The 12,898-nt window shown below is 47.1% G+C and overlaps 1 protein-coding gene across 1 annotated transcript in view; it reads left to right on the top strand.

Annotated features, from left to right (window-relative positions):
* Nucleotides 1-213: 213 nt before the first annotated feature.
* BZW1 (basic leucine zipper and W2 domains 1) overlaps nucleotides 214-12,898 on the top strand; it is a gene marked incomplete at its 3' end in the record, with an annotated part of 39,392 nt that continues 26,707 nt past the window's right edge. Inside the window, 1 exon segment of the mRNA XM_056534044.1 lies at nucleotides 214-369.

Genomic DNA, 12,898 nt, shown 5'->3' with positions numbered 1-12,898 from the left:
TGACAGATAGGGGAGCGTTTCATCAATGTAATACCTATAATATTTTCACCAGGATGACTGTTACACGACACACTGTAATAACTAGGATCTCTACACAAATCACGTGTACAAATATTACATTTCACCTGAGCCCCAAACATTTACTTTCTAGTTTAAAAAAAAACCTTTATGCTTCCCCGCCTGCTGAAACCCAATGGTACATCCTTCCTATTTTCCCCGCCCTTAGTGACGTAACGGTGACGTGCTCCGGCCTCTCTTTCTCCTGGTCGTCGAGCTGCACAGGGGAATTTCTCGGAAGAGGCCTACGTTGTTTGTTTTCCGTACCCACCCGCCCCGTCTTTGGCCCGTTTCCTGCCTGCCTTACGTTTGGTGAGCCGTATGTATGTATGTGTGGTGGAGGGCGGGCGGCGTGTATGTCAGCGTGGCGGGGTGCTGGTGTAGGCCTGTGTCGCTGAGCGGACCCCGCTTCTCCTTCTCCTGGCATTCTTTTGTTTTTCTATTTTGTATATTCTTCCTTCTTCTAAGAGCGGCGTGGGCGGGCGGATCCAAGTCTGCCTCTCCCCGGGGAGATCGATCCGGTGCCCGGTGATGGTGCGGCTCCTCCCTGCCACTCTTGTTGGTTTGTCCCTCCAGGACCGGCCCCTCTGTGTACTGATGGCAGCTCTACAGTAACCTGTGTAATAGACAGTCAGCAGGTCACTCAAGGACTCTCCCCACTGTATGGGCTTTCTGATCAGGGTCTGCCCTTATACATACTCAGTGGGGAAGAATACAGCTGACCGTCTAATGTGATGCCTCCTCTATTTTAATGGCCACTGTCACTTCATGACCCTAAGGACAGGAGCATTTTTTGCTAATCTGACCTGTCACTTTAACCCCTTAAGGACTGAGCCCTTTTTCACCTGAATGACTCAGTCCTTGCACTTCTGACCACTGTGAACTTATGCATCAATAACTCTTGAGATGCTGTTAAGTAGTATTCTGATTCCGAGAGGTTTTTTCGTGACACATTCTACTTTAACTTAGCGGTAAATTTTTGTTGTTACTTGCTAGGGATCGACCGATTATCAGTTTGGCTGATATTAACGATTTTTGACGTTATCAGCAATTACCTTGCCGATAATCCGATAATGACCCGCCCCACCGCACGCCGCCCCCATTGCCTCCCTTATCCCCGGTTTTATAATTGCCTGTTCCCAGGGTCTGGGGCCCGCGCTACTTCTGGCTCCTGCTGCGTCCTGCGATACGCTGTGCAGCACAGTGATGTCCTCAATGTGACGTCACCGTCAGTGTGCACAGTGACTGCTCAGGACGGGAGCCAGAAGTAACCTGGACCCCGGGAACAGGTAATTAGAAAACCGGGGATAGGGGAGGCGGTGGGTGCGACCTGGGGAACAGCGACGGTGGTTGGGAGGATCCCCGGACAGGCAGGGGGAGAGAAGCGGGCGACGGCGGTGGTCTCTGATTCAGCCAAAGCTGCTGCAGTTGATTTAAAGCGCTCGTGATTATGAAAATGCCCCATATGTGGACGTTAAGTGCTCTGCTGGCGCACTACAGTGCTCAGAAGAGAAGGAACAAAATTTGGCTTTTTGAAATTGAATTTTGCTGAAATGGTTTTTGGGGGGGCATGTTGCATTTAGTAAGCCCCTATGGTGCCATAACAGCAAAAATCCCCCCACATGACATACTATTTTGGAAACTAAACCCCTCAAGGAAATTAGATTTTTAACACGAAAATGATAGTGTTACTCCAAATTCTTCATTTTCACATGGTGTAATAGGAGAAAATGGACCCCGCAATTTGAAGCCCAATTTCTCCCGGTTAAGAAAACACCCAATATGTGCATGTTAAGTGCTCTTCTGGCTCAGTACAGGTCTCTGAACAGAGAGACCTGTAGCTCATTATGTGAGCTGTGTAGTTTCCAAAATGGGGTCACATGTGGGGGTGCACTGTTCTGGCACTATGGGGGCTTTGTAAACACACGTGGCCTAAAATTCCAGACACATTTTCTCTCCAAAAGCCCAATGGCGCTCCTTCTCTTCTGAGCATTGTAGTTCACATCCACCTATGGGGTGTTAAGGCTCACTATACCCCTTGTTACTCTCCGTGAGGGGTGTAGTTTCCAAAATGTGGGTATTTATTTTTTTGCGTTTGTCGGAGCCGCTGTAAAATCAGCCACTCCTGTGCAAATCACCAATTTAGGCCTCAAATGTACATAGTGCGCTCTCACTCCTGAGCCTTGTTGTGTGTCCTCAGAGCATTTGGCTGTCTGTGCATGCTGAGGGTTGTGGTTATGCAACAGCTGGAGGCACACTGGTTGCAAAACACTGAGTTAAGTTAGGAAACATTGTCTGTTTCCTAACTCAGTGTTTCCCAACCAGTGTTCCTCCAGATGTTGCAGAACTACAACTCCCAGCATGCCAGGACAGTCTCAACATTCTGGGAGTTGTAGTTTTGCAACATCTGGAGGTTTATAGCTTACTGTATAGTGGTCTCCAAACTGCTCTTCCAGATGTTGCAAAACTACAACTCCCAGCATGCCCAGACTGTCCAGGCATGCTGAGTTGTAGTTTTGCAACATCTGGAGGGCTACTGTTTGGGCACCACTGTATAGTAGTCTCCAAACTGTGGTCCTACAGATGTTGCAAAACTACAACTCCCCTTATGCCCAGAGACAGCCTTTGGCTGTCTGGCCATACTGGGAGTTGCAGTTTGGCAACCCCTAGAAGGCAGCAGTGAAGATCGCTTTACTGCTACCTGCATCGCTGCTCCGCGCCGTCGCCTCCCTACCTCCGCCACTGATAATTGCTGGTCCCCGCCGCAAGTCCCCAGGTACCGGCCGCCATCTTCTCCCCCCCCCCCCCCCCCGCTCTGCCCGACATCCAGGGGCGGGCAGAGCGGGGGATTTCCATGGTAACCCCCCTCCCTCCACCAACCCCCCCCCCCCCCCACCGCCTTCAACTGCCATTGGTCTGTAGTCAGTACTTACTATTGGCAGGCGATAGAAGGGGGTGGCATCACTGCCACCTTGCCCTTACCCTTAGGATGATCAGGGCTGTCACTGACCGCTCCGATCATCCCTATTTTTCGGGCGATCAGTTCATCAGAGACTCGATCAGCCCGGAATTGCCGCAAATGGCCGCTCGTAATTGCCCCAGGCATGTGCATGGGATGCCTGCTGAATGATTTCAGCAGGCATCCCGGACCGGTCCCTGACCGGCTAGCGTCAGAGACCGAAATTCCCACGGGTGTATCCATATGCCCTTAGTCCTTAAAGGGGTACTCCGGTGCTTAAACATGTTATCCCCTATCCAAAGGATAGGGGATAAGATGCCTGATCGCTGGAGTCCCGCCGCCGGGGACCCCCGGGATCATGCACTCGGCACCCCGTTTGTCATCAGTGCCCGGAGCGTGTTCACTCCGGGACTGATTACCGGCGACCGCAGGGACGGCGGCGTGTGACATCATGCTCCGCCCATCGATGCAAGCCGACGGGAGGGGGCATGATAGCTATCACACCCCCTCCCGTAGGCTTGCATTGAGGGGCGGAGCGTGACGTCACACGGGGCGGAGGCGTGACGTCACAAGCCGCCCGCCCTGCGGTCGACCATAATCGGACCCGGAGCGAACACGCTCCGGGGACTGATTACAAACGGGGTGCCGCGTGCATGATCCCGGGGGTCCCCAGCGGCGGGACTCCCGCGATCAGGCATCTTATCCCCTATCCTTTTGGATAGGGGATAAAATGTTTAAACACCGGAGTACCCCTTTAAGGACTTTAAAACGTGAGAGAAGGGTACGCCTGCTGTCCTTAAGGGGGTGAAGCATTAATATAACTCTGAGATGCTTTTACTTATTTTGATTCTGAGAGTTTCTTTGTGACATATTCTACTTTTAGTGGTAAATTTTCGTCGATACTTTCATCATTTCTTGGTGAAAAATTTGAATATTTTGCATTTTTCTAACTTTGAAGATCTCTGCTTGTAAGGAAACATGTCAAATTACATATTGATTCACACTTACAATATGTCTACTTTGTTTGCATCATAAAGTTGACATGTTTTTACACTTGGAAGACATCAGAGGGCTTCAAAGTTCAGCAACAATCTTCCAATTTTTCACAAATTTCTAAATCAGAATTTTTCAGGGACCAGTTATGTTTTAAAGTGAATTTGAGGGGCTTTATGTTGGAAATCCCTTATAATGGTCCATATTATGAAAACTGCACCCCTCAAAATATTCAAAATGACATTTAAAAAGTTTAACCCTTTAGGTGTTTCACAGGAAAAATCGAAATCTTTTTTTTTTTTGCACTAACATGTTGTTGTTGCCCCACTTTTTTCATTTTTACAAGGGGTAAAAAGGCCCCCCAAAACTTGTAATTCATTTTCTCTCGAGTAAGGAAATGCCTCATATGTTGATGTAAAGTGTTCTGCGGGTGCGACAATGGCATTTTGGAGAGAAAATTTTGCTGAAATGGTTTTTTGGGGGGCATGTCGCGTTTAGGAAACCCCCATGATGCCAGAACAGTAAAAAAAAAAACACAAGGCGTACTATTTTGGAAACTACACCCCTCAAGGAACGTAACAAGGGGTAAATTGAGTATACCCCACAGGTGATTGACGAACTTTCGCTAAAGTGGGACGTGAAAATGAAAAAGATTAATACTAAAATGCTGATGTTACCCCAAACTTCTCATTTTCACCAGTACCCCCCCCCCCCCCCCCAATAATTTGTGACCCCATTTCTCTCGAGTCGAGTAAGGAAATACCCCATGTGCTCTGTGGCTGCACTAGAGGGCTCAGAAGGGAAGGAGCGACATTTGGCTTTAGGAGAGTGAATTTTGCTGAAATGGTTTTTGGGGGCATGTCGCATTTAGGAAGCCTCCATGATGCCAGAACAGTGTTTTAAAAAAATAAAAATAAAAAAAAAATAATGGCACTCTAATTTGGAAACTACACCCCTCAAGGAATTTAACATGGGGTAAAGTGAGCCTTAACACCCCACAGGTGTTTGACGAACTTTCGTTAACCCCTTAAGGACGCATGGTTTTTCCGTCTTTGCATTTTCATTTTTTCCTCATCACCTTCTAAAAATCATAGCGCTTAAAATTTTGCACATAATTCCATATCATGGCTTAATTTTTGCAACACCAATTCTACTTTGCAGTGACATTAGTCATTTTACCCAAAATTCCACGGCGAAACGGAAAAAAATTCATTGTGCGACAAAATTGAAGAAAAAATGTAATTTTGTAACTCTTGGGGGCTTCCATTTCTACGCAGTTCATTTTTCGGTAAAATTTACACCTTATCTTTATTCTGTGGGTCCATACAGTTAAAAGGATACCCTACTTTTCTAGGTTTGATTTTGTTGTTATTCGGAAAAAAATCATAACTACATGCAGGAAAATGTATATGTTAAAAATTCTCATCTTCTAACCCCTATAACTTTTTTACTCCGCGTACAGGCCGGTATGAGGACTCATTTTTTGCACTATGATCTGAAGATATTATTATCTGTACCATTTTTGTATTGATTGGACTTTTTGATCGCTTTTTATAAAAAAAAAAAAAATTCATGATATAAAGTGACCAAAAATACACTATTTTGGAATTTTTTTGCACGTACGCCATTGACCGTGCGATTTAATGAACGATATATTTTTATAGTTTGGACATTTCCGCACACGGCGATACCACATGTTTTTTTTCTTTTTTTGTGGGAAAGGGGGGGTGATTCAAACTTTTATTAGGGAAGGGGTTAAATTACCTTTTATTTATTTATTTATTTTTTTTTGCAGTGCTATAGCTCCCATAGGGACCTATAACACTGCACACACTGATCTCCTATGCTGATCCCTGCAAAGCCATAGCTTTGCACGGATCAGTGAGATAGGGGCTCGATTGCTCAAGCCTGTAGCTAAGGCTTGGAGCAATCAATCGCCGATCGGATGCCGCGGAGACAGGTAAGGAGACCTCCGCTTGCATCCTAGCTGAACGTGACATCGCGATTTTATCGCGATGTCCCGATCAGCCCGACTGAGCTGCCGGGAAGCGTTTATTTTCACTTTCAGACGCGGCGGTCAACTTTGATCGCTGCATCTGAAGGGTTAACAGCGTGCGGCACAACGATCGATGCCGAACTCTGTTAGCCCAGGGTCCTGGCTATGATTAGCAGCCGGGACCGACCCGGTGTGATGTGGGGTCACTGCGTGACCCCCGTTTTAAACACCGGGCGTACAGGTACGCCCTACATCCTTAAGAGGTTAAAGTGGGACATTTCAAGAAAATGCTGGTGTTACCCCAAATTTTTTTCACAAGGGGTAATAGGAGAAAAGCCCCCACATATGTGGATATAAAGTGCTCTGCAAGCGAACTAAAATGCTCAGAAGAGGAGTGCCATTGGGCTTTTTGTTAGAGAATTTGGTTGGAATAGAAGTCGGGGGCCATGTTCGTTTACAAAGCCCCCGTGGTGCCAGAACAGTGGACCCCCCCCCCACATGTGACCCCATTTTGGAAACTACACCCCTCATGAAATGTAATAAGGGGTGCAGTGAGCATTTACTCCCCACTGGCGTTTGACAGATCTTTGGAACAGTGGGCTGTGCAAATGAAAATTACATTTTTCATTTACACCCCACTGGTGTTCAAAAAATCTGACACCAGTGGGGTGTAAATGCTCACTGCACCCATTGTTACATTACGTGAGGGGTGTAGTTTCCAGAATGGGGTCACCGTTAATGGCCGCCCGGGACTCACGGCTAATACAGGACATCAACTATCGTGGTGATGCCCTGTATTAACCCTTCAGACGCGGCGATCAAAGCTGACCGCCGCGTCTGAAGCGAAAGTGAAAGTATCCCGGCTGCTCAGTCGGGCTGTTCAGGACTGCCGCAGTGAAATCACGACGTCCCGAACAGCTTACAGGACACTGGGAGGGACCCTACCTGCCTCCTCTGTGGGATGTTAAGGCTCACTGTAACTCTTGTTGCGTTCCTTGAGGGGTGTAGTTTCCAGAATGGTGTCACATTTTTATTTATTTTTTTGCATTTGTGCAAATCACCAATTTAGACCTCAAATGTACATGGTGCACTCTCACTCCTGAGCCCTGTGACTTCTATGGTTGGGCAGGGTGGGGGATCTAAACTTTAAACCCCCCCCCCTGTCATCAGTCAGTCCTGACTGACCAATGGCAGGGGACAGGAGGAGGTGGCATTCCGGTCACCACGCTCCATCCTTCAGGATTATTGGGGCTGTCTCTGACAGCTCCGATCATCCCTATTTTCAGGGCTATCTGGTCATCATAGACCCGATCAGCCCAGAATCGCAGAGAATCGCCGATCTGAATTGATCGGCGATTTGCGGCGATCACCAACATATGGGGGGGGGGGGTTCTCTCAGGACCCCCCCTAGGCGATGGCACGGGATGCCTGCTGATAGATATCAGCAGTCATCCCGGTCCAATCACCGTCCGGTGAGCAGCGGTGAGCGGAAATGCATAGGGCGTACTTGTACGCCCTCTGTCTTTAAGTACCGAGACGCGAGGGTGTATCCATACGCCCTCTGTCCCAAACAGGTTGAAGAGTACCTGTCATCAACTAAACTGTCCCTAATCCCCTTGTCTTTCCCTGACACTTGCTAACACTATCCCTGTCTTTATTTCTACTTAAAAATCATGAATACCTTTTTCCCCCTCACTATGGCTGCTTAGTCCTTCTACTCTCACACACACACGTGTCTATAATTTTGTTTTAATTTCGGTGCCTGGAATTCTGCTTGTCCTCAGTGCCCGGCCACGTGCTGAGCCAGCACTCTGCGATTTCGGACTCTCTACCAGGCTGGCGTGAGTCTGAAATCAATGCAAAAGATTGCGGCCGGGGACTCCTAGGGAGAGACCCCCTAGTGGCCACATTTTCAAAATGAAAATACACCTAAAAGGAAGCATTTTTTAAATTAAATCCTATTAGAAAGTTCTATATACAATCAGCTATAACATAGGAGAAAAAAAATTTGATGAAAGGTACTCTTTAAAGCAGGCCCCACCATTTGACTGCGCCCTCCATGGTGTCGTACACTGGCAGAATATAATGCTGGCCTATACAGGTGCAGATGATGATTGGACCGATGTTCTGGCCATTGGAGGCAATAGGAGCCTCTCCCTGCTTGTTTTGTCAAATTACTATTTTGGCAGGAGACTGAAGAATAGGACACACGGAAGGTACAATCGTGATGTGAATGCAGCCTTAGGATGGAGTCACATCACCAATGGGGAACACGGCAGCCAGAAGATAACTGAAGAATTAAAAAAAACTGTTGTACCCTATTCATTTCAGTGAGCCTGACAGAGCCAGCTAGTGACCAGTTTGGCTTTTTTTGGAAGGTGTCAGCCAACTGAAACCATAGGAGACCACAGTTTTTAGCCAGACAGCAAAAATGGTCCAAAACTGAGCCGACCACATGTAGTTTTGCAACAGCTCTGGTTGGAAAACTTTGCTATGTAACAAGGCCAGAATAACTGATAAGATTCCATACTAGATTGGATTCCAAAGGAATATTTCCTTGTATAACACTGCGTGGTGGAGAAAATGAAGAAACCTGAACTCGTCTGAGACCCCCACTGATCATTAGAATGGGTGGAGAGAAGCACACAGTTATGCATTAGATGGGCCACATAGGCATGTGAATTAAATAATCTATTTATCCTATTTACATACAGCAGAATTAATTGTCATGTACACCACATGGAAAACTCTCGAATCAATTCCATTGACTTACATTGGTGAATCAAGATGCAGATCCACTCGCCAGTCCATGGCTCCCGCAGACTTTCTGGGAAATCCATGGCTGCTTTACCTGTGGTGTATTCTTGCTTTTGTGAACATGGTCTTATGTGGCCAATGCTCAGTTACCGAATATGTGCTGTATAGTCACTTTTATCTTGCACGTCTGAGGCTGTAGCAGTCCTTTTTGGGTCTGGCTACACCTACAGGCTTGTTTACCACACTTTAATTTTTTATTTTTTAACCACAGAAAACTCCAGCTATAATGGAGTGTGAGCAGGGCCCTTGGTTGTGTTAGGGTATGTGCACCCTACAGAGTGTGAACGGAATCTCTGCTCGCAGAATTCCGCGAGCGGAGATTCAGCCTGGAAGACGGTGGCGGTAGGACCGCGCGGCACTGCGCCGTCACCATTGACTGCTATGCAGTACTCGCGGACTTCCGCGCAAAGAATGAACATGTTCTTTCTTTGCGCGGAACAATTTCAGCAGCGGAATTTTCCGCCACTGAAATTCCGCAGAATGAACTGGTCTCGTGGAGACCCATTCACACTAATGTTAAATTCACACCGCGGAATTCTGTAGTGTGAACATACCCTAGGCAGATTGTATCTGTAATGGAAGTGTCAGGTCCTTTGTGGTTGAGGGCAAGAATTACTGCTTACTGGGCTTTACAGGTCTTCATTTCTAATGGAGCCACCATGAAGCAGTGCAATTGTGGTCTGGGGCAGCATGTCATAGGGTCATCTCTTTAAGACTGTTTCATAACCTGCTATTGTAAAATTACAACTCCTAGCATTCCCGGACAGCCAAAGGCTGAGAGTTGGTTTTACTGCAGCTGGAACAGCAATTAAGTGAGGGGGGCTCAACTCATATGCACCAAAATATACATAAAATTCGGGGGTGCGGCTCCAGGGAAAAAACATACGGTACATAACTGAGCAAAAGTGATCACTGGAAAAAAGGCGCACACCACTAATATAGTAATGAGAAATACAAAGTCTTTATTATACATATATCAACAAATCCATATATAGGGAGACATTTAAAAACAATTAAAATAGCTCAATATAGAGCATAGCACAACCCTGGGGAAGGGCCAAGGGGTGGGCAACGGTGAAGGGGTGGGCAACTTTACTATTGGTTGCCAGGGATGTTTCCAACCTCTGACAAATGTATTTGCATCAGTCTCATTGGCCCACAAGCTAAAAGAAGGAATATGCGAATATGCAAAATATTCACGCTCTACAGTTTCACACAGTATACTAGTATTGGCGCATTCTTTAGACTATATAAGCAGGGCGGGATGATGATCACTGTGATGTTTTCTGTGGGGGGGGGGGGATAAAAAAAAACAGTAATTTCAAATATATAGCAAATATATTCGCAAATTTGCGATATTCGCAATAAAAATTCAAAATGCGAATATTCGCACCCAACACTAGTCACAATAAGGCAGCCGGATATGTATAAACTGACTTGGCCTAACCATGACACTATCAGGAATATAGATGCTGGAAGTCCCATAGACTTTGCACTGGTCTTCTGGCATTTGGAGTCCTGATCACATCATGTTGGGCTACTAGGAGGACCGGCCAGCTTACACCTATCATGTGGCCCAGCCAGATCATTGAGACAGGTACTTTTAATAAATGACACAATCCTGGCTCCATGATGACTCTAGTGGGCACACTCCGCACCCTCGCCCACACCGATCTACAGCTTCTCATCTGTGAGGGTGGGAAGATAGATACAATGCCTGTCTGGTGGTAACTTTCCCCAGCAAAATCGTTAGGTTTCCTGGGTCCCGGCCTAGGAGGATCGGCTCACTTCCTTGGCAGCTGCATTTTGATTGGTTGTCAGTGAGGTGAGCACAGAGTAGGGCTTGGCGGTATACTGGTTCATAACAAAATTTTTCTGCTGCACGATATGAATTTCAACCCATACCGCAATATCGGCTTGGCCCCTCCCCCTGGGGAATGAATTATCAGCCGCAGCGCGCTGTCCCCACATTGGGGAACTAATCATATGTGACCCGCAAGTGCTGTTCTGCCCCCCCCCCCCCCAAATTAGCCCAGCGCTGCGCAGTCCCCATCGGGGTAAATACTCACATATCACCCGCAAGCGCTGCCCTCCTCATCCCCCTGTTTGTTGTGGCCGCAGGCGCTGACACTCTATACCAATGGTCTTCAACCTCCAGATGTTGCAAAACTACAACTCCGGGCATGCTGGGCTGGGAGTTGTAGTTTTGCAATATCTGTAGGTCTGCAGGTTGAAGACCACTGCTCTATGCCCACTGCTGTATCCCTATGCCCAGGCTGCTAAAGGTAAACAAAATAAACTTTAACTCTCCTTCCCCGTCAGTCCAGACCAGCTTCCTAGGGAATGGAACGTCGGGCAGCCTCCAGCCTATCACAGGCCGCAGCGATGTTCCACCTCGGCTGTTGATAGGTTGAGTGCACTGTCATGTACGAAGCCAGCTTCTTACATGACAGTGGGCTCAGCCTATCACCGGCCGAGGTGGGACATCGCTGCGGCCTTGTGATAGGCTGATGGCTGTCAGATGTTCCCGTCCCCAGCGTATGCCGACGTCGGAACATGCGTTTAGTTTTATTTTTGTTTATCCCTATGCCCGGGCTGCAAAAGGTACAGTATAGAATGTCAGCGCCACAACAGACAGGAGGACGAAGAGGCAGCGCTTGCGGGTGACGTGAGTGTGGGGGGGGAATACCAATATATACCGTGGAACCGCCATACGTTACAAAAATACCGCAATACACGTATTTGGCCATACCGCCCAGCCCTAGCACAGAGCATGCCCTGTGAGAAAGTGAAATTACAAAGATGCCCTGTGTGATTCCACTCTGCATGAAGACTGGGTCATGGACAGGACCATTAGATAAGAAACCTGGTCTCTAGGGGGTATCAGTCCTTAAAACATGTAGAAGGGTAGTCTAATGTGCTGTACAGGAAAGCACTAAAAGGTCTGTGTTCAGAGGTGTCCTGAAGGTCTGTCAAGACTCTAAACCAGTGTTTCCCATACAGGGTGCCTCCAGCTGTTGCAAAACTACAATTCCCAACACGCCGAAGGCTGTCCGGGCATGCTGGGAGTTGTAGTTTTACAACAGCTGGAGGCACCCTGTTTGGGGAACTGTAGGTATATAATGTGTGTGTGTGTGTATACTAAAAGCTAAACTGACAGCAGCATAATGCACAATAACCTGCTTTTAGTGCATTGTCAAATTACATCTCTGCTTGTGGTTGGTGAATTTGGAGATTCCTGTTTAAAGCATAGTAAACATATTTTCAGCATCTATATTTAAAGGGGTACTCCACTGGAAAACTTATTTTTTAATTTTTTTTTTAATTATTTTTTTATCAATGGGTCCCAGAAAGTTAAACAGATTTGTAGATTAGAGAATAATAAAGATCACTAGCGCTGGATGGGTCTGGTTTGATGTGATTGTACTGCTGCTTTACTATAAATGTCCCTATGGATGCACTGTGTAGAAAGTAATATACTGAAAAATAATTGAATAGTAAGTGCTGTATTATACGCACAAGTTACAAACTGACCTGTAGATAGTACGGTTGCTGATAAAAATCGGTGGTTGCGGTGTAAGTGTAATGATCCCACAGCAATGCTGTTACAGCGCGATCGCTGTGTATAGCAGTGAAGGAGGTACGTGGGCTCCCTGAAGTGGTGTTCCAGAGGTTGCAAGTGGTTCTTACTGAATGGACTCCCGGATGTAGCGGGTTTCTTCTTTTAATGTTGTTTCCCAGAGTGTTACTTCATTAAGGGTCCGCTCTCTAGGAATTAGCGTGGATTGCAGTGGGAGCGCGCCCCGGACGGTGGCGCCTCTACCAACTTGCACGCACGCTACGATCAGGTTAAGGTTCCGACTGAGTGTGAGTGAGGATACCATAGTGACGTCACTCACAACACACTCAGTCGGAACCTTAACCTGATCGTAGTGTGCGTGCAAGTTGGTAGAGGTGCCACCGGCCGGGGCGCGCTCCCACTGCAATCCACGCTCCTTCCTAGAGACCGGACCCTTAATGAAGTAACACTCTGGGAAACAACATTAAAAGAAGTAACCCGCTACATCCGGGAGTCC

The sequence above is a fragment of the Hyla sarda genome, chromosome 8 (assembly GCF_029499605.1).
Source record: "Hyla sarda isolate aHylSar1 chromosome 8, aHylSar1.hap1, whole genome shotgun sequence".
Lineage (NCBI taxonomy): Eukaryota > Metazoa > Chordata > Amphibia > Anura > Hylidae > Hyla > Hyla sarda.
The sequence above is the reverse complement of the archived record's forward strand: the minus strand, read 5'-3'. Positions and strand labels throughout refer to the sequence as shown.